Genomic DNA, 19,299 nt, shown 5'->3' on the forward strand with positions numbered 1-19,299 from the left:
AGCGCTTTATTGAAATATTGTACTTAAAAAAAAGAAAATAAGAAATTTTATAAATATTTATAGCTTTAGAGAAAATGGATCTCTAATAATTTTAAATTTTATATATGCATATTTATAAGGACATGAATAAATAGTAATAAACTAATAAATATATTCATAAAATTATATTAAACAATGTCTTGTTATTTTATTAAATTTTAGCGAAAAATTAAAAATGGGGGGGGAGGGGGGGAAGTGCTGATATGCTTTTTTCGGGCTACAGCCTGTTGAAAGAAAAGGTACCAGATTTTTCCTGCATATATAAATACATGCCTGTAACTTCGGAACCATGCCATATAGAGTAATCGTCTGCGGTTTGTTTTACAAGCAATTGAATGTCCTTCTTTTTAGTACTTTTCCCAAAATTTTTTGAAAAAAAGTGCTTATTACTTTCACTCTGTCTGTCCGTCCGTTCGTGGACACTTTTTTTGTTTACAAAACTTCTACATTCTTGAAGGTAGAAAGCTGAAATTTAATACGTACATAGATCTTTACTAGAAACTTATTCCTGTAGAACAAAATTTTTTCCTATCTCCCCCCTCTAGAAGTTATACCCCCCTAAAACCCTAAAAATGTCATTTTTTAACTATTTAGTGCAGTGAAACCATAAGTATTTTTTAAATTTTGCAAACGCAAACAGTGGCTTGCTTCCCTTAGCGCGGTATACTATAGTTAAACTTTAAAAGAACAAAATGATTCATATTTATGAAATCATCACAAATGATTTCCGTTCAAATTTACCGTTATCTAAAGTTCGTTTTTTCCAAATTTTTGATGTCGTTTTTCTTCTAGACCCCAGCCTGTACAAGCTTGAAATTTTAGACACTATTAAACACTTCAATTATTAAACTTAGAGACTTTTAGACACTATTAAATACTTCATTTCGTTAGAAGAAAATTTTTTCCATGTCCACCCCCTCTCAAGTTATCGCTGTTGAAATTTGTAAAATTTGAATTTTTGACACCTTATATTTCCGAAACCGCAAGATTTTTAAAATTTCTATAAACGCAAAAAGCTAACGATAAATTCCATGACATTAAAAAATATAAATATTTTTTTTAACTCACACAATTAACCCTTAAAATCGAACATTATGTTAACCCCATTTTATATTAATTTTCGCTTTATTTCAAAAACTGCATAAATCGTTCATCCATAATATATGCAATCCTACAAATAGTTTTGTAAATGAATGAAAATAATTTTAATAGTGTGGTGGATATACTTACATAGACTGTATTTAAAAGCAGTATTTTCACTTGTTGAAGGGAAAAGTGCTACAATACAAACCATTGGTTTGACCCAACTTTATTTGATCTTACAATCAATGTGATCTGTGGAAATTGGTCAAAAAATCATCCCTGAAATTATTTGCCACCATATGCGAAACATCCTGTGCAGGTAAGTGAAGTCAACTTAAGAAACAAATAAACCTATCGTATATTACCCAAATAGCCGAATCGTGTTGCTGATAAATAATATCAAACAGTTAATCAAAGTATGTAGCAATTTCCATAGCTTTATACAATAAGGAAGGTTATCTGATGTCAAAAATTTCGGAAGTCGAGTTTTCGGTGGAAACGCATTTCCCTATAGTAGGGAAGCGTAAATTAACTATTTTTAAGAGTCTACCTGTCTGTCTGTTGGTTTGTGTGTGCTCAAGTTCAGCTGAACCGATTTTGATGAAATTTAATATGTAAGTTTATTTTGACTATTGCACAGATTGATCAACTTTTGGGGTTTATACAGTCCTTAACAACTGGATTTTTTTGCGGGCCGATTTTTCATTTTTGCACACACATATAAAGAGAAATAATCGACCAAATTTCGCTTGAAATTCAATAAGAATGAATGACATAAATTTTTTATAAAGATAAAAGCTCGGAAATCGAACTGAGACCGATTTTTCATTTTTAGTCTTATTTACGGAACGGATTGATAGAATTTCTTGAATTTAACATTTCAATTTTTTTCAGATAATTCGAATGGCACAAGGAAACTTTACTAAGAGCAAAATTTACTTTTTTCCAGGTATGTTAACCAAAAGCTTACTAGTGTCCCTAAATTGGAAAGAAGTGTTTTAAGGATATTTTCATAAACTTCTGTAACATTTTCCTTAAACTAGACAACATACTTTGTGCTAATAAGATCAGTTATCGAAAATCATGGCTAAATTGTCCCGTGAAATTAAACCGTTTAAAAAAAAATAGTTTGAGAGAATCGTCGCTTTGAAATTTTGACAATATGTCTACGATGCTTTTAAGAGAAAATTTTAGATTAATATTTTGTTAAAAATTAAAATTGAATATCTTATAAAAACCAAATTATACCCATAAAACTCGTAGACCTTAACCAAACTCCTTTATCTAATATATTTATAATCAAGAAATCTTGATTCCTTTAAGTGATTACAATGAAAATAGGTTACAAAAATGACCTCACTATTGATGAAAGTTAAAAAACGCTGTTTTCTTGAATTCTATTTTTAGTTTCATTATCTTAAAGAGATAATAATTAATTCAATTCGAACAGTTTTTGAAGCAGCTTTAATTTAGTTTTGTGTATATCATTTTGATTAAACGAGTAAATGGAAAACTTTTTTAACGGTTGAAAAATACAAAAAAAAATGTACGAGTAAAACTCTCATATGATTTTATAATTCTAACAAAATTCCTTAAAATTCTTAATAGCTGGATATATGTATGTATTTCCGAAATACAAAAGCTAGCTAATGTAATAAAATTTTAACAATAGAACTGGAAGGAAATCAAAGATATCAAGCAGTAATTTCTAAATTTGAAAGCAAAACTCTTATTAAAAAGTGTAAATAAATTGATTTTAGAATGTTGAATATTTTATTTGAATAAAAATGATCTTAAAAAAATTTTTTTCAAAAAGCAAAATTGTTTGTAAGAGTACGTACTTGAAATGCCATTTTTATTACCCCTGTGTATTTTGTGCATTTGCTTTTGTATTCTGTGAAAATATTTTTATTTAACAAAAAATGTTTTCGTTTTTTAAGTTTTACAAAATAAAAACGTTTCAATAGAACTGATAAAATCGGAAAGTATAAAGTTCCATGTATAGACAAAATATGCCTGTAAGCTTTAATTTTTCTGGCTAACAATTTTGAATGTGATATAAGTCACATATGTGATTCTGCAGCTTTATATATAACTTTGACATTTTCGATAAAAATTTGTAAAAATATCAAAAGTTCAGACAAAAATATATCCTTGAAAATAAATTATTACTTTAACGACATTTAGTAGTTATTAGTAAATTTTTGATGTAAATTTAAATAAAACATTAAAAAAGTTAAAATTCAGTTAATGGTAATTCTGAAGATGACCTTACTGTCTACTTGGATGTGTATATTTATTCAAAATACGCTAGTGATTAGGAGTAACTTAATTTTTTAAATTTCTTCTTAAACGTACTAAAATTTGTCAAATATCATAACTGTTTTTGATATACCTTACTTATTCTTACTTTCTAAAAACTATTAAATATCAGTTACATACACACAATCTTAACTGGGCTTAGAACTAGATTCAAAATATTTTTTTTTTCAATGCTTTTTTCGAGACCTGAAACGCCACAGGGTTGATGTCGAATTTCTAGGACCCGGTCGAAACCTTTCCAGTCATACCCCGTATATTACTACATTTGCTATTTTAAAGTTTGTATAACACAAGGTTTAGAAGGGCTCTAATTATTTGAAACGACAGATTTCATATTCTTCACTTATTAGTGAAGATCGATCAAACAAAATTTTTGTTTCATTCTTATATATTTTATACATACATAATACATATTATATTATAACGCATATATATTGAGGTGGTACAACCAACATTAATTTAATTAAATGAGTATTTTGTAAATCAAAGTGAAAGTTTCCTTGATTTAAAATTTTAGTTACTCTGATATTTTTAAATTTCCGTTCTTATTGATCAGCCCTCGGCTAACTCTGAATTTCTCATGTAAATTTTGAAATATTGCGAAAATTAAGTTACCGGAATTCGTTCACAAATTCTAAAAGTCCATTCAAAATTGTTACAAAAAAATATTTTCATTAAAAACATGCAAAGTTTATTTTTATTTTTTTTTTTGTTTTTTTTTGTACAACAAGATTTGCGTTACATTGCGTATTTGAATGCTTTGATTAATCAATTGTGAAATTTTTATTATGTTCAATACTTTATTGTAAATTTTCCAATTCACAATGATTTCTTTAGTTTGGCGATATAAGGAAGGATAATCATAGATATATGCACGTATGTTTAACTCTTATAGTGGAAGTCATAGGTGCCAAATAGGTATATAAAATAAACATTTCATTTTCCTTTTCCTTTGATTTGTTTTTTTTTTTTTTTTGCTTTTTTTACTGTTTGTATACTTACAAAAATCAATTTCTATGTAAATTTTTTTATTGAAAAATAGGCAAAAAAATAAAATACTCAACGCTCTTCTATTGTAATTTTCTTATTCGAATTCAATTCAAAATTCTATATTCCGATTGAAAATAAGTTTGAACTATACACATACATATATATGGTTTACATAGCATACGTATGAATGTACACATTAATTTTACATTTCATTTCTAGTAGATTTACAACAAAATTGGCAAAATAAAAATTGTATATTTATTGACTTAAGACCTGAATAAATTTTTTGTCTCTCTGTCTGATTCTCTGATTGAAATCGTCTTATATTTGTTAATATAAAATATTAAAGCATGGCTTACGTTTTTTGTACTAAAAATGGGAATGAGTTTCACCGGATAAAAAATTGTCACTGCTTTCTCAGCCTTTAAAGATTGACGTTCTTAATAATTAGAGCCATTTGTTTTTAAAACCAGCGCTTATGGTGCTTCCTTTTTTTTATTGTTTCAATCCTACAAATTTAGAAAAGGATTATTTTTGGTATGATGTGTTGAACTTTAATAAATTTGAAAGTACGGTAAGTAAATATGATTCTGATTTAAAAGTTTTAATTATAACATGTTTTAGGTTCACCTATAAAAAGGTAAGTTAGAAATAAACTACATATTTTTATAAAATGTTATTTGTTTGCGACGCTCTTATTTTGTAACTGCATAAATAAAATAAATGTTTTACAAAAGGAGGAATAATGAGTTCCAAATGTTCTTCCATTGAAATATTTGTAAATTTTTTTAAATTTAACAGTGATTTTAGTTGAAAATTTTTAGTTTAAAATTAAAATTTCATTGCGATTTCATTTACAGTAAAGTATTTTATTCCGTAACTGAATACGAAAATATGCTCAGAAGGCTCATTTCTGCCCCATCTTGAAAATAGTTCGTTGTTCATTACAGCGATGAAAAAATATTTTTTTTCATTTTTGAAACTTATTAAATAAAAATATGCTCCTTTAGAAGCCTACCTATATTGTATCGCTTTTTATTCGAATATTAGTACTTTGTTGTATACATTGTACGTATAAGGGGGTGTTCATATGGCAAAACACATTACACATATAAGCAAAGTATGTGTTAACTTTCAATTTGCGTATGAATAGCTAAGTTTCTAATTTAAAAAGTTTCTATTTCCATAATAATTTCTTTATCAAAATAAATTCGATGTTTTTTAAAAAGTTTTGACCAAATAAAAAAGTAATTTCTGGTTAACTTATACAATTCTTAAGAAAAGAAAATGTAGGTTAAGTTTTTCTTAATTATAATTTCAAAAGTCTCGGTAATTTAATTTTATTTTATCTGCCTATGAGAATTTTAAGAGAAGGAACCTACAGTGGATAATTTATTTATATAAATAATACTTAAATAATCTTACTTGCACTTTAATACTTAAGATGTATAGGTACCAACAAAATGGTGAAGAAAATTGAAGTCATTCTCTGAACTAGTTTTATTACACTCGTTTACCCAAAGTATAATTTCGTTTTGTCTTCGAAAGATGTGTTGTGTGAATTGTTTTCAAAGTCATTTAAGAACACAGTCTAGAAAATTCTATATCTTATTTTAGTTTCTAATAGAATTTGGAACATTTTAATATGCAGTAATTTTTCTATGTAGGTTTTCTCTGTAGATTGGGAAAATGTTTGACTGAAATATGTCATATTTGGTTTTTTTTTTAATTTGCCTACAATTTCTCAAGGTCTTCATGAAACAAGTAATAATTTTTATTTTAAAAATTTAAATGAGAAAAGTGCTAAGGATTAACACTTTCACAGAATTTTTATAAAACGCTTTTAGTTGTGAAATTTTCTTTTAATTTTCTTGAAATTACAACTTTATAGAGCCTACTATCGCGATCAATCATTCCAAATTCCCTTAATAGTAGAGCTTCAAAATACAGTTATAATAATTACAAAACTTTTAAAATCGTTAAAATTGAAATTCTATCAAAACTTCTTCACATCCATATTAGTTAAAAACTGGTAAGCGGCAATAAAAGTGGTGTAATATTCTTTTATAACAATTTTATTCAAATATAGAAAGATGAAAATCAATAAGAGGAAATATAAAACTTTTTTGCATGATAATCTAAGGTTAACCAGAAAAATTCCACATACAAATCTTTTGGAAAATCTTTTTTATTATAATACTTACACTTTTTTAACTCTTTGAACTGTGTTAGATTTTGTAACTAAATTTCCTTACACATATATAAGAAAAGAAAAAAGTAGAATTAATAAAAAATGATGAAATATTTGAATTTTTTTCTTGAAATCATTTTAAGGAGACATAAAGTTTTTATTCCCAAATTTTTATTACCTCAAAGTATAGAAAGAAATTTTTGAGAATGAAACAATAAGCTAGTACATTGTGTTTTATTTGAATTTCCCGCTTTATTTCGCAAATAAGACTGATCTCAAAGATTGAATTTGAAAAAATGATGTTAATTAGAATTGTACGACTGTTATACGACCTGCAATTTCCCTCAAATTTTGTGGCCAATTTTGTTTGCATCAAAAGAATTCGGACAAATGATGAAGTCATTCAAACTTAAATAAAAATTAGTTTAAGTATAGATTTACTATAATTGATTGTGCTTAATTTTCAAAAAGTCTGCTAAATTTGGCCTAATTTGTGTGAAATATTTCCAGGTTTTGATCTTGCTTTTACGTTTCAACACCTTTTTCGGATGTATTTGCATCAAAAATACTTAAAAAATTCTTGTATTAAATTTTTATTGCTTAAAATTTCTAGAAATAAAAATCTGTCTAAAATAAAAAACCTGTCATACAAATGACAGAATCCAATTAGTTATCATTTGTCTTAGAATTGAGAAATTCTGAAAGCACCGAATTGAATTAATCATATTTTGGTGCTTAGTTCATTCTATAAGCTAATATTCGAATATTTATATTCGCTATTTTTGTTTTAAATTTTTTGGTTTTAGTCGTCCCAATGCGATAGCTTTTTTGGTCTTTGGGGTTGTTAAAAAGAGAGGGAAAGTTAAATGATTTAAGATTTATAGGAAATATATTTGTATTCGTTGTAGGTGAAAGCGTCAATAATGTTCAGTGAGATGCAATATTAATCCGCAGCAATCACTTTTATTTCATTTGGCACATTAGCAAATTCATGCCTTCAATATCACTCCTTTCAACAAAATTTAATAGCAAAATTTTTTAAGCTTGAGGAAAAAGTTACTTAATGCATTTTTCAAGGTTGCAGTCTGCAATTCAGTCAAAACATCTTAGCGTTTTACGTATCGAGAAAATAAAAATCAAGGTCTCTCTTTTTATACCCTGCACTTCGTGAAGGGTATATTAACTTTGGTATGGAGTTTGTAACTACTTGAAGGAGCCATCTGCGGTATGGACATATATATATATTCTTGCTCAGCGTAAAATTCTGCGTTGATTTAGACATGTCCGTCCGTCCGTCCGTCCGTCCGTCCGTCCGTCCGTCCGTCCGTCCGTCCGTCCGTCCGTCCGTCCGTCCGTCCGTCCGATCGCACGATAACTCAAAAACGAATAATGCAATCGACACCAAACTTTCACAAGTTGCTTCTTTTGTGCCAAGGACGAACCCTATTGTTATTGGACCAATTCGGACAACGGGTTCGGGTAGCTGCCATACAACTCAAAGAGTTTATTTTAATTATTTCAAAAACTAATAAAGGTACAAATATAAAATTTTGTATACATGTGTCCAATTATATTCTACATATGCTCTAAAAATTTTAATGAGATAGCTGCACCGGTTCGGGTGGCTGCCATACAACTCCAAAAGCAAATTTTTTATATTCGGCAAAATAATAAAGTCATATTCATGAAACTTGGCAGTCGTGTGTCCAATTATAGGTCAAAGATATTTCTGAAGTTTTGGTGGAATTGCTTGACAGGTTCGAGTAGCTCCCATACAAGTCCAAAAGCTTACTTTAAATATTTGAAAAAATAAAAAAGTTGGATTTATGAAACTTGGCAGTTGTGTGTCCGATTATAGATCAGATATACCTGCGAAGTTTTGGTGGAATTGCTTGACAGGTTCGGGTACCTGCCATACAACTCCAAAAGCTAATTTTAAATATTTGGAAAAATAATAAAGTCAAATTCATGAAACTTGGCAGTTGTGTGTCCAATTATAGATCAGATATATTTGCGAAGTTTTAGTGGAATTGCTTGGCAGGTTCGAGTACCTGCCATACAACTCCAAAAGCTAATTTTAAATATTTGGAAAAATAATAAAGACAGATTCATGAAACTTGGCAGTTGTGTGTCCAATTATAGGTCAAAGATATTTCTGAAGTTTTAGTGGAATTGCTTGGCAGGTTCGAGTACCTGCCATACAACTCCAAAAGCTAATTTTAAATATTTGGAAAAATAATAAAGACAGATTAATGAAACTTGGCAGTTGTGTGTCCAATTATAGGTCAAAGATATTTCTGAAGTTTTGGTGGAATTGCTTGCCAGGTTCGAGTGGCTCCCATACAAGTCCAAAAGCTTATTTTAAATATTTGGAAAAGTAATAAAGTTAGATTCATGAAACTTGGCAGTTGTGTGTCCAATTATAGATCAGATATATTAGCGAAGTTTTAGTGGAATTGCTTGGCAGGTTCGGGTACCTGCCATACAACTCCAAAAGCTAATTTTAAATATTTGGAAAAATAATAAAGTCAGATTCACGAAACTTGGTAGTTGTGTGTTCAGTTATAGATCAGACATATCCATGAAGTTTCTATAAAATGGTTTCACAGGTTTGAGAAGTTGCTATACAACAATGAAAGGTGCAGGGTATAATTCAATCGGTTCATACCGACTGAAACGTTTTTACTTGTTTTTTATTTATTGAAGAAAAATATAAGGAGTGAACAAAAGAATTATGTGGAATCTATTCACCTGATTTTGTAATAATTCAATCGAACACAGTAAATATTCTATGGGGATAAAATAACTGTAAAATTCAATTCTTTTTTTTTCTCTTGTTTTTATTGATTTGACTTGAATTCATCTAGATTGTGTAAAAAAGTATCAAAAAGAAAAGAAAGGATTTGTTTCTTTTATACAGAGAACAAAAAAAAAAAAATAAGAAAAGCAAAAAATATTTTTTTGTTTTTTTGAATATTTATTGGGATTGAGTTCTGGTTTGGGTTATTGTTTGTGCACAGAATGAATATTGGTGCGATTTTTTTTTGCAGTACAAAAATGACAAAATTTAATTTAAATTCAATTTGCAATCATCATTTGATATCTTAGTTCATTTCTGCTATGCCATCACCTTTGGGTAATTTATTTCTTATATAAGTTTTTTTACTTCAATATTTAAGAGAATTTCGTTAGAATTTTGTTAGCAAATATTTTATTATTAAATTTAAAAAAAAAAAAAATCTTGTATCAGAGAAATTAATTACAATTGTACGAATTTTGTGCGAAATATTGTGATGCAATATTTATGTAGCACAAATGTTGGATGTTCTCTTACAAAAACGTGAGTGAAATGGTGTATGAATTTTGGTACATAAATAATAAATGTAAATACAATTAGTTTTTGTTTATAACGAATTAAAATGAGGTTAAATGGCAACTATTCTAGAAACTCAAAAAATTTGTATAAAATTTTTAGAAAGTAGCGATCATATATGGAAGGTGCCAGAAAGCTGTTGATCTTTCTCGGGAAATAATTAAAATACAGTAATAAATATATACAGTTCTATCATGAATTCCCCTCGTAGAATCCTACGAATTGCGAACATAACTACGACGTAGACTTTTGAATGACCACAAATTCCTATCGTAGAAATTATGAATCACCAATGGCAGTATGATTTTTCCAAGTGTCAAAATCAGTATATTATTTCAACTATCAAATTTTTATTTATATCTTTTGGTTGCTATTTCAGTAAACAACTTTCATTTTTTAGTGAAATAATCACTTTTGAGATTTTTGCCTTCTGATTTAGCTTCACCAAATCGAGGAGCGTTGAATCTCTTTCAATCTATATCAAAGCAAATTTGATGGTTGGTCTAAGCCCTAAGGGGACTAGTATTAGAATATAAGGAGGAGGTTTTTGTGGTAAAACACATAACTAACTATGGGTTGCCAGGGAATGGCATTTTAGTAGCATTCATACTTTCCTCCTCCCTTCGATGAACAAAAAAATTTCTTTTGAGAGTAATTTTTAATGTGAACGCAATTTATGATTGCCCCATTACGAATATTCGGAGCAGAATTTTAGTAATTGGTAATATGATATTCGTAATTTTCCGAATTTGTAAGATACAAACGAAATTCATGATAGGGCTGATAGTTACTATAAGGCAATTGTGCTATTTTTTTAAATAAAGATTTAGAAGCAAGTTGTCTCAAATGTAACATTAACATATAAGGTATAATTATTTATTGTTATAATTTTCATTATTTTTCAATGAAATTTCATTCGTTTTGCATATTTTTCTTAGATTTAATTCTTATAATTTCATGCAATCGGGAATAGTCCTTCAACACAGCTTAGCTTTGAATATTAGTAAAAAAACTAATCAACAATAATGAAGGTTAGATTTGATAACTTCAAATTTAACCGAGGAATCTTAAATAAAAATCTAAATCAAAAACGTTTAGCAAAAAAAATTTTCATTTACATGTGACGAAAAGCGAACTGCACTGATGTTGTACCATCTTCTAATACTATAAAAATCGTATATTTTTTTTATTAAATTTACCAACACACAAGTCAGCAAAAGTTTCTATTATCTATTCTATGCCACTATTTTAAAATTTAAAAATGTCACCATATTTTGTTTTTTGTCTTTAAAAGTTTTCTAAAAGTAACCAAGTAAATTTAATTTGCAACAGTCTCTGGTTGAGTGAATTAGAAAAAAATTCATTTTATTTAGTTCTTTTATTTTAGAGCGAAAACTTTTTTAATGCTGAAATTTTCTAAAACAATATTCTTAACTTCTGCTTCTAAAGTTTTTATTTATTTTTTAGTGATTTTGAAATAGAATTTTTTTTAAATATAAATTTTCCCATTGGTATATAATGTGTACGCATTATGATTCTGTAGAGAAAATAAACTATTTTTTTCTGTGTTCTGATCGTGTGAGTTTATGAAACAGTTACGAGTGATCTCAAATTTGTAGGAAACTGTGAGCTTGAGTCACCTATTAATTCTAACAGACTACACTTTTATTGTAAGAGGAAGCAAATTTTTTTTTTTGTAAAAAAATTTTGTCATCATTATGGGTGAAATTGGTACTGTCATCCTTTGGTCAAAAAATTTCACAATCAAAAAAAAGTAAGTCTTTCATGACACTTTCCAAAATACATTATAACAACAGTTCATGGGAAGAAAAACCATATCTTTCCACTTTTCATTAAGGAATATTAACAATGTATATTAAAGAATATGGGAGATTTTTGAGAAAAAGAATACCTAACGGAATGACAAAAATATTGACCTTGAAATCCTGAGACATTAATTCAGAGATCACATTGTTTAAAATAAAAAATTGGTGAGAAAACAATAAATTACAAATTCAATTTATAAATTTGAATGTGAATTTTTCGAAAATTTTGCAACGGTTCAGTATATCGTTCTCTTAACACTTTGTTGACCAACGAATATTTTTCAATATTTAAAATAGTTTTGTAAGTTCCACAAATGAGAACTTCATGTAAAAAATGTTGAATTTTTATTTAATTTTTTTAGGTTAAATTAGAATTAAATTTTGTTTAGAATGCCATGTTAAAAATCTAATGTTAAAAAACCTGTAACTTTTTCAATCTTGTTTTTAACACTGTAGACAATAATTGAATCAAATCTTTAAATATAATAATAAGAAATGCCAAAATCTGCCTTTAAAACGCATAATGCAATTTTTCTTCATTTACTCATTTTCCAATTCAACTGCAAATTTAAAATAAAACACATAGATTTGGCACAACATCCCATCACGTTATGTACGTTAGCTATATATTTAAAATTGCACTCATATTTTCACTTATACACAGCAGTAAGTACCACCTATTCAAATTTAATTTATCATGTGCATATCAGCCTGGCTGACATTTTATTCCTATTATTTTTTTTTTGGTATGCGCTTATCCTAATAATAATATGCAAAATGAAGGTGAAATGTCATAAGAATAACATATCGCATAAAGAGAAATGCAATAATTTCTTCAAACCAAATTTTTTTTTTTGATAAAAATAAAATGTTGCAAATAAAGAAATAAAAATTTTTGGCAAGTTTCGTACCGTACATAAAAGTTTGTTAAATTAAAAATTTTTTTTATAAAAATATTGAGTAAAATATGCGGAATAATAAAGGTAGAAACACCATTATGTAAAAGGAAATATTTGCAATATAGTATAAGTTTGTTTATGAACATTTCGATATTATACATAGACATTATACGACATGCACTCTGCAGAAATGTTTGGGGAACTAGGTCAAACAAATGCTCTTGAATGAATTTTACTTTGCAAAAATTTTAGAGAAAATTCCTGAGAGTAAAAAGAAAACAGTGAGGAAAATCAAATAATGTGAAAATATTACCTATAAAATAGAAATAATTTGAGAAAAATTTTCTATACATAAAAAATTTAAAATAAACTTACAATAACAGTAGGAATTAATTTTGAATCAAAATAAAACTAAAGTAGGAAAATAAAACCACTATTATTGAGTTAAGGCAGAGGTTAAAGTTACCCATTAAGTCAGTGTCTCATGTATTTGTAAGATCTAAAAATTGAGAAGCTAGACTGACTTGGGTAGTGCAGCATTTAAATAAAGACATAGAACAAAAAATTGTTATGGCATAGAGGTTGTTTGGAAGGTATTGTGATTAACACAATTGGCAAGCGAAACAAAAATAAGAGTATAGAACACATGTGCTAAATTCGTAAATCATCAATTTCTGAACCTTCTAGGTTTAAATTAAGCAATTTGTACTCTATATAAATATTTTCAGATGCATTCTGAAACGTTCCACTCTCTTTCTTACCACTTTTCCAACAAATTTTAGAAAAAAAGTTTCACTCTGCCTATCCGTCCGTTGACTCGTTTACAAACTTTTAAGTCCTTGAAGAAAACTGAAATTTCATATGTACATAGATGTTTGCTAGAAAATTATATCCGTAGAAGAAAAGTTTTACCTACCTCCCTCCCTTTAAACTTATAGTCGCCTAAAACCCTAAAAGTGCCTTTTAATTTCATTATTTATTGCAGGGAGACCATAAGTATTTTTTAAATTTTACAAACACAGCTTCTATCGTGATATACTATATTTGACCTTTAAAAAAACAAAGTGGCCGTTATAATTTATCATTGTCTAAAATCCTTTTTTTCTAAATACTTAATGTTGTTTTTCTTTCAGACCTCAGGTTGTAAAATTTTTTAACAGCTTTAAGACAAAAAAAATAGTTCATTTTGTTAGAGTCACTTTTTTTACCACTTTAATCCCTTCACGAGTTATCGCCTTTCGAAATTTGCAATATTTGAATTTTTGCCATCTTATATTTCCGAAATTGCACGATTTTTCAAATTTCTATAAATGCAGAAAGCTAACGGTAGAATCTATGTCATTAAAAAGTGTAATTGTTTTTCATAACTCACGTAATTAATCCTTAAAATCGAGCATTATGTTAACCCCTCTTTATATTAATTTTTGCTTTATTTCAAAGACTGCATAAACCATTCATCCTAACTATATGCAATCCTAGAAAGCGTTTTGTATATGAATGAAAATAATTTTAATAGTGTGATAGGTATACATAGACTGTATTTAAAAGCAGTATTTTCACTTGTTGAAGGAAATAGCGCTTAATTACAAACCTTTGGTTTGACCTAGTTTTATTTAACATAAGAATGCAAAAAATATATTTTAATTTAAAACGAGAAAAAAAATAGAGTTGACCTTGTCAACTCTGTGATACCCGTACGAATTTGTTATCCTATGTGCGAATAACTAATGTGCCATAACTAACTATGGGGCAGACTATGACTTTAAGTTGCCGTATTACCATATTAATTTATGCAAAATTTCACTGCTGTGCAAAATTTCAAAATACTGTGTGTGGCAAACTGCTATTGAAGTTGTATGGCAGCTACCAGAAAGAGCCAAGCAATTTTAACGAATTTTATCAAGCACATCGGCCCCACTAATATACTCACTTGTGTGAAATCTCAATATCACAGCTTTTATAGTTTCTGAGATATAGTCAAATAACTTTTGAAGTTGTATGGCAGGTACCAAAAGGAGCCAAGTAATTTCAACGACTTTTATGAGACAAATTAGCCCTACTAATATATTCGTTTGTGTGAAATTTCAATACCATAGCTTTAATAGTTTCTGAAATATAGTCAAATAACTTTTGAAGTTGTATGGCAGGTACCAGAAGGAGCCAAGTAATTTCAACGACTTTTACCAGACACATCGGCCCTACTAATATATTCACTTGTGTGAAATCTCAATATCACAGCTTTTATAGTTTCTGAGATATAGCCAAATAACTTTTGAAGTTGTATGGCAGGTACCAGAAGGAGCCAAGTAATTTCAACGACTTTTATGAGACACATTGGCCCTACTAATATATTCGCTTGTGTGAAATTTCAATATCATAACTTTTATAGTTTCTGAGATATAGCCAAATAAATTTTGAAGTTGTATGGCAGCTACCCGAACCGGTATCCCGATCATGTCCAATTTAAATAGGGTTCTGGCACTTACTGCAATAAATCATTTGTGAAAATTTGGTGAACTTAGCTCAATTAGTTTTTGAGTTATCGTTCGGACGGACGGACGGACGGACGGACGGACGGACGGACGGACGGACGGACAGACAAAGCTAAATCAACTCAGAATTTGACGCTGATCAAAAACATACACTTGAGTCTATATCTAACACCGTTATTTCTTAGCGTTACAAACGGTAAGGCAAATTTAGTATACCCTTCGAACATACGTTCGTACGGGTATAAAAATCGGTGGTGACAATTGTTTCTAATTAAGGGGAAAAAACTTTTATTTAACAAGATATCCATAGGTTTGCAGAAATAAGACCATTTTACTTAAATAAAGTTTTCCAAATAAATAATTATTTAATAGGAAACTTAAAATGTTTTCGGTTACACTCCGAACTAAAACAAAATTTTGTCCATAACAAAAATAAACTTTATAAAAAATTCATGTTTTATCTGTATATATTATATAAGTATACAGTGGATTAAAAGAACAACCGAACATTTTCTCATACTTACGAAATTCTGCAATAGTCAGAATTTATACTGAACGAGAAAAAAAATAGAGTTGACCTTGTCAACTCTGTGATACCCGTACGAATTTGTTATCCTATGTGCGAATAACTAATGTGCCATAACTAACTATGGGGCAGACTATGACTTTAAGTTGCCGTATTACCATATTAATTTATGCAAAATTTCAGTACTATGTGTTATTCAAAATACTGGCTGTGCCAAACTACTATTGATGTTGTATGGCAGCTACCAGAAAGAGTCAAGAAATTTTAGCGAATTTTATCAAGCACATCGGCCCTACTAATATACTCACTTGTGTGAAATCTCAATATCACAGCTTTTATAGTTTCTGAGATATAGCCAAATAACTTTTGAAGTGGTATGGCAGGTACCAGAAGGAGCCAAGTAATTTCAACGACTTTTATGAGAGACATTGGCCCTACTAATATATTCGTTTGTGTGAAATTTCAATACCATAGCTTTAATAGTTTCTGAAATATAGTCAAATAACTTTTGAAGTTGTATGGCAGGTACCAAAAGGAGCCAAGTAATTTCAACGACTTTTACCAGACACATCGGCCCTACTAATATATTCACTTGTGTGAAATCTCAATATCACAGCTTTTATAGTTTCTGAGATATAGCCAAATAACTTTTGAAGTTGCATGGCAGGTACCAGAAGGAGCCAAGTAATTTCAACGACTTTTATGGGGCATATTGGCCCTACTAATATATTCATTTGTGTGAAATTTCAATACCACAGCTTTTATAGTTTCTCAGATATAGCCAAATAAATTTTGAAGTTGTATGGCAGCTACCCGAACCCGTACCCCGATCATGTCCAATTTAAATAGGGTTCTGGCACTTATTACAATAAATCATTTGTGAAAATTTGGTGAACTTAGCTCAATTAGTTTTTGAGTTATCGTTGGGACGGACGGACGGACGGACGGACGGACGGACGGACAGACAAAGCTAAATCAACTCAGAATTTGACGCTGATCAAAAATATACACTTGAGTCTATATCTAAGACCGTTATTTCTTAGCGTTACAAACGGTAAGGCAAATTTAGTATACCCTTCGAACATACGTTCGTACGGGTATAAAAAGTAAGGTAAACGAGTAAATTGGATTCTGAAAACTAAATACTGATAAAGTTTTTTGTAAATAAGGTATCGGTTTTGCACGAATGAAGCGAGTTTTCTGGCAAATCATGTTATTGATTTCTAGCGGAGACCAAATTTTTTTAATGAACTTATAAATTTTTCTGATAAATTTCAAAGGTATTTTAATCGAAAGCTAATTAGGTTTCTTAAAATTTGAAATCAAGGCATTAATTATTTGCAAGACTTTGTGAATATTTCTTCAATTTAAGGGCAAGTAATCAGTTGTGCACTAGTAAAATTGGATTGCCTGCCCTCCCACAGTTTGAAATAACTTAAAACTAATTAATTTTTTGTACAAATAGATGCTAAAAACTTAAATTGCGAAACTATCCGCAATTCTTTAACGTCAAAATTTTGTTTTCAGTCTGCAAACTGTCTGACGCATAAAACTTTTACAGGCAGAAATGTAGTAAACTTTTTACCCGTAATTGACTTTGAGTTTTGATCACCCGTAAACGTCAAAACAAAAAAAATTTTTATTGCAAACTAAAAAGGCGCGTGTTTGGTTCATCATTTTCATAAATTTAACAATAATAAATTATAAAAATGAGTATAGATGGACAAATTTCCCCGATGCTTTTGCAATGTATTGTAGAACTGAACGATAAAAAAGTAAATGAAAAAAATATAATTATAAAAAATGTAGAAGTCATGAAAAAAAGAAACCAGCAAAAATGCTTCTTTTGTTTCATCAAGAAGCAAAAAGAAAATGCGCCAAAAGAGAAGGATTTTATAAAGTCAGTACATGAGTTTCCTCCTCAGGTATTCCGAAGTCACTTCAGAATGAAAAGAAGTACTTTTCAGGTAAGTAAAAAAAAAATATTTCGCGTAAAAGTTAAACATGCTAATCTTGTTTGTTAGTATCTATTGAAACAGGTAAAATCTATGTGGAAAAAAAAAGCAACCGGCCGTATAAAACTAAAACCGGAAGTTGCTCTCTTAATGACGATTTGGAGGTTAGCTACTTAGTGTTCTTTTCGAAAAATTGTCCAATTTATTCAATATAGGCAGAGGAGCAACGTTTTCAGCATATTTGGAAGTGGTGAAAATTTTATTCAATATCAAAAATAAATTTGTTAAGTGGCCATATACTGAAGAAGCACAGCCAAAAATGGTGTGAAGACTTCCAAAATTTAAGAAAAAATCTTATTCCTTTTGTAATAGGATGTATTGATGGCTGTCACATTCAAATTAGTGCACCGAAAAATGACCCCATAAGCTATTTCAACAGAAAGCAAGTGCATTCAATAGTGTTACAGGTACTTATAGTATAAATTTTTATGTATTTACATTTAATACAAATATAACTACGTAAAACATTATTATTAGGCAGTTTGCGACAGCAATTTAAAATTTATTGATATCTTATTTGGTTATCCTGGTTCTTGTCACGATGCCGCGATATGGGAAAATAGTCCACTTGCAAAGTATTTAAAAACGGGGAAGCGGAAACTTTTTAATGAAACTTTCTTACTAGCAGATTCCGCGTACCCACTGTCAAAATTTTTAATTGTACGATACCGCGATAATGGATTTTTAACTGACCAGCAAAACCAATTTAATTATATTCACAGTTCAACACGAGTAATAATAGAACAAGAATTTGGTCGATTAAAAACTTTGTTTCGAATTTTAAAATATATAGATAGTAAAAATTTAAACTACATAAAATATACTGTCTTATCATGTATAGTACTTCATAATTTAATTATCGACTGTATTCAAGATTTTAATAACGATGACGAGTTAAATTTTGTTGAACCAAATATTGATGATGCTGGTAACAAAAATGAAGTGGACTCAGATTAAGGAAGCGAATGCTCGTGACAGATTGGCCATGCTGTTTTGAAGTTAAAAAGTTTTATAATATTCCTTTTTATGTACCTATTCCATTATATTCATATTCATATACCTACAAAAAAGTGAATTCGAATAAAAATAAGAAATTTCAAATATAGTTAAATTAAAATTTCATTTAACAAAAATAATAGGAATTAAAGCCAAAAATCAGTTTTTTTGTGTTATAACGTACATATCAAGTAAAAATAATTCACCACCTTTCTGGTTAATGGTAGCTATTACAATACTAATCAACTAAAAAGGAAACAGGCATTATTTCACAGCCTTTTTTAAAGAAACATACATTCTACATAATTTTTTGTACACCTAATGTAAAATTAGAATTAAACTTAAGAATCATTGTCACTTGAAGCCATGGTGGGTTGAGGTATAATTTTTTGTATTAACTTCTTTATACTTTTTTATTTTTTTAATTGTTCATTCTCTATTTTTATTAAGTCCGGGTGTCTAAAAATTGGAAAAAGAAATGTTAACAATACATAACTGGTATTATAACCGAAATTAAATACTTACCTCTCTTCATCTCTTTTCGATT

The 19,299-nt window shown here is 28.9% G+C and overlaps 1 pseudogene; it reads left to right on the forward strand.

The window, feature by feature from the left end:
- The first annotated feature begins 17,450 nt into the window (after positions 1–17,450).
- Positions 17,451–18,713, forward strand: LOC129609240 (putative nuclease HARBI1; annotated as a pseudogene).
- The last annotated feature ends 586 nt before the right edge of the window (positions 18,714–19,299 follow it).

This window comes from Condylostylus longicornis, unplaced genomic scaffold (assembly GCF_029603195.1).
Source record: "Condylostylus longicornis isolate FDR11 unplaced genomic scaffold, ASM2960319v2 ptg000038l, whole genome shotgun sequence".
Lineage (NCBI taxonomy): Eukaryota > Metazoa > Arthropoda > Insecta > Diptera > Dolichopodidae > Condylostylus > Condylostylus longicornis.